This window comes from Panthera uncia, chromosome F2 (assembly GCF_023721935.1).
Source record: "Panthera uncia isolate 11264 chromosome F2, Puncia_PCG_1.0, whole genome shotgun sequence".
In the NCBI taxonomy this organism is placed as follows: domain Eukaryota; kingdom Metazoa; phylum Chordata; class Mammalia; order Carnivora; family Felidae; genus Panthera; species Panthera uncia.
The window spans coordinates 78,348,092-78,352,206 of record NC_064812.1 but is presented as its reverse complement, the minus strand read 5'-3'; the positions used below and the strand labels follow the sequence as shown (position 1 = coordinate 78,352,206).

The 4,115-nt window shown below is 40.6% G+C and overlaps 1 non-coding gene across 1 annotated transcript; it reads left to right on the top strand.

Moving 5' to 3' along the window:
* The first annotated feature begins 3,043 nt into the window (after positions 1-3,043).
* LOC125925018 (U6 spliceosomal RNA) lies at positions 3,044-3,151 on the top strand. Its single transcript, XR_007458672.1, has one exon. It is a non-coding gene; the product is annotated as a U6 spliceosomal RNA (small nuclear RNA).
* Positions 3,152-4,115: the final 964 nt, after the last annotated feature.

Sequence of the window (4,115 nt, the reverse complement as noted above, 5' to 3'; positions counted from 1 at the left end):
ATCCTAGATAGATTCTAATTTATTCTAATCTATCCTGATTTAAATCACATCACTATGCTGAAGGAAAACGTCTGTGGAAATAGTTGACTAACACCCTGAACCAGAGACTTAAAGAGAAAAGAAGACCTCTAGAAGGAACAGTCTATGAGGAAATGGTTGAAAGGTATCAGGAATAAAGCAAGAAGTGATGAGGAGAAAGTAAACAATTATTTCAAATTTCCAGTTTCAGTTCTGACTTGTAAAGAGTGTGGAAGTCACTGCCACATACAATATGGAAAATCTAGACAACCTCAAATCAATAATTTTGCATTGACTCATCAGAGAACTGAGACTGTGTCAAATTTGACCAAAATCTGACCTGGAAAATCTAGAGACTCATATCTGAGGTCTACTCATGGACAGCAGAGCCACTAAAACCACAAACTGAGAGGATCACTTAATTGGTAAATTTGACTAATCTCTGGAGGTGGAGTGTAGACAAGCCTGAGAATGGGAAACTACTGGTGATTGTGGTCTTAGGGGGACCCCCACGTGCTCCAGGAGCCACACCAAGTTCTCCCGGTGAAGAGTCAAGAAAGGTCTCCTTGTGGATCTGGCAAGGCAAAGGAAGAGTAATCATTGTAAAAATAGCCCCAGAGTATTCTTTGCAACAAAGAAATATTCTGGGAGTGGGTAGAGACTTTACCAGAACTTTATCCCAACTCGGGAAAGGCCTGCCTGCCACTTCAGCTTCTTCTAGCCATTCTATACTACTAAAAAAGTTAAAAAACAAAACAAAACAAAACAAACCCTTCATCATTGTAGAAACACTTGTGACGGTCACAGTCCAGAGACACAGGCCTGTCTCTGAGACGCAGAGACACTATGATCATGAAGTTATAGAATACTTCTCCTCCTTGACACCTTACCACCATACCAATAGCAATCCTTCTGAAGAAGTTTAAGAGGGGACTGTCTTGGAGAACAGATAAATAAGGACCTCAAAATCAAGTGGGGAAATACAAAGGAGGAAAGTAGGAGAATTTGAAGTCTTTGCCACGTATATCTACAGCAAACATTAAACACAGCCCAAATTCTAGATGTATTACTTTAAATCCTCTCATTGAAGATCTATTTAACTCAATTCTGATTACCCAACACAATATGCCGTATGGCAAGAAAAATCAGTGTATAAAGAGACAAGTTTAGAAACAGACTTGGATGTGTCATAGGAGATGGAATCATCAAGCAGCAGATTTAAACTACTAGGAAAATGTCTTAAAGGCTCTAAGGGGGAAAATAGACACCATTTAAAGATGGGAAAAAACCACAAATATAAGACAATTCGAAAAAATAATCAAAAGGGAATGCTTGAAGTCAAAACCACTAACTGAAATAAAGAATGCCTTTGATGGTCCCACCACTCAACCGGACAAGAGCAAGGAAAGAAGCAGTTATCTTGAATGCAGGTTAATATCAAAGGGCCCAAGAGGACCCAAGTTTGTCTCCATGCTTCATAAGAGGCCTTGGTGGCCATTCTGAGCCATAAGGGTGCCACTTTGATGACCAAATCATAACAGGCAGCTGGGTACAGACGGTTACAGCCTCTGGGCCCGTGAGAGGCTCTGTTTTGAGAAAAGCAGCTTGTTGCCAGCGATTCCACACTACTGGCACTGGGATTTTCTTGCATCAGAAGCATGGTCAACCTACGGTCACCTTATGGCTACCATGGGTGCTCCAGAGAGTAGGTTGCTAAAGCCTCCTCAGTTGAAGGAGCCTCTTGCTAGGGAAGAGGCACTAGCGGGCATGACTGTTCTAATGCGATTGTGACAGATTCCAGAGGTTTTTGTTATAGAGTCCCCAATCAAGGAGGGGCTTATTTGCAAGCAAAGCATACAGGGACTTAAGTAAAATTTGGAAGTGAGGGACATGTTGTCTTCAGAAGCCAAAATGGCTGAAAAGTTGTTGGACATTTTTTCCGTTGTGCGTGCTAAAAGATCAACAGCTGTTACTCAGTCATGGCAAGTATGAGCAATCCTTTATTTACCAGTAATGTTTGGAGGCTGAACAAAGTTCATAAGGCCTACAATGTATCCCTGTGCTTTGTGAGTTTCTCTGCGAGTGGTTGTATGTCCTGAATGAGTGTGCCAAATGAATGTCCCTGAAAGAGGATGCAATGAGTGTGATGTCATGCTTGTGCTCCTGGACTAAGTTGAGGGAAGTTAAGTCCTTGCTTGCAAAGACTGTGTTCAAAGGCCTTGTTGCAAAGACTTGTGTGGCAAAGACTGTGTTCAAGGGCTTGTTCAAAGCCCCATGGGCAGACAGGTGAGATGTACGGTATCTCTTCAGAGTTGAAAGAAAACTTCAGCTGACAGATTGTTGAAAGAACACTGAACAGGACATATTAGCCACATCCAATACGACATTTTTAGAGAGATTACCAGTTGCTGATTCGATAGAGCAGGTAATTTCAATACTTTGCACCGAGGTTTCAATGGGATCCACGGCATTAAGGTTGCAGTAATCTACATGAGGAGCCACGTTGTTCTTTCTGTGTTTCAGAACAGGCTAAACTGGACTGAGTGAAGAAGCAATGAGGATAATTAGCTTTAAAAAAAAAAAGAAATAGGTCTTGAATGGTGGGTTTTAATCCTTGAAATCTCTGTTTTAATTTACATTGGGCCATGACATGTTGACTGGGGGAATATCTATGGGGTCCTATTTTATCCAGACAACTTGAAAATTCCAAAGACCAATTTAATTTTAACTTGCTACTCACTGGGTAACAGTAATGCCCCTTCTGAGATATTTCAGTGTAATGGATTCTGTGGTCATGCAGAATTTAGGCAAGACAGTAGTCTTGATGGTAAAGCTGGGGCACATCTATTTGTACTTTTATATTTTATAAGTCTTTTAAGAGTACAGGGAAAACCTTGCATAATATGTGGAATGTCCAGGTATGTCTGTAATTTGAACCCAGACCGTAAAGATTAAAACCATGAAGATTTGCCAGTGGATACATTTTGCAGATATTAAAGCTAATTCAGATCCATAGTTGTTGAGTGCTTGCTTCAGCAAGCACTGTATCATTAAAATTGGGATGATACAGAGAAGATTAGCATGACCCCTGCACACAGATGACACGCAAATTCATGAAGCCTTCCGTATTAAAAAAATAAAAATAAAAAATAAAAGCAAAGCTGTTGAGACACAAAAGTCAATCAGTGGCCCTTTATGTTTTGTTATTTAATTATTTTAGTAAATTTTGGATTGGGTCAAATTGTGGACCTCTGTTTCAGGTATTTTTGTTGTTTCCTTCTCTGTACCCAGGTTTCTATTTTTCTTGTATCCTTCCTTTTTTTTCTTTTTTAATTGTTGTTATTGGATATACTTCAGACAAATTCCTCTCTACCTTGCTCATATTACATGAGCTTCTTCCTCCAGAGAGCCTCAAATTAGCGTCTCCATGGGTTGTGGCCTCTCCCAAGGCAACGGCTGCTTATAGGATTGAAGCTGGGCTTTATCGGCTTTGAATTAACCTCTTCACTGTGTCACAGGGGTGACGAGTGCTTTTCTCTGTAATCCCAAGGATCAAGATCTTTGTTGTAACAGAAGCACAGATAGCAGCAGCAGAGGTATATTTATGGGTCATGGGGAGCCTTGTGCTCTTAGATGTGCAGACCTCAGCATTCGAGATAATGACCCCATTTTTCTTCTTTCTCTCTATTTTTAAAAATTCATTAGTGACTGCTGTTTCATGGGTGACCAACTGATGTTCCTATATGCTACATAGAGTACAAGCCTTTGAGCCCTTTACAGAACAGAGACCAAAACTTGGTTGAGACACACAATGAACTTGGTAACAGGTGGAGACTCTTTTCCCCCACACCTATTGTCAACCAGTTTTATTCTAAACACAGGCTGATATTTCCAGGCTGAGATGCAGAACCCAAGGCCATGAAGGAGGGCCCCAAATTTGTATGACTGTCCCTCCAAAACCAAATATTGAAAATTCCAACCGAAGTCAGATAAATATGTAAGAACATTTCTATGGAACTCAACAAATGTAGTTCAGTGCAGCAAAACTCAAGCACAAGGTTGTCAGCCAGAAGTGGAGACATGTCACATACCATTCC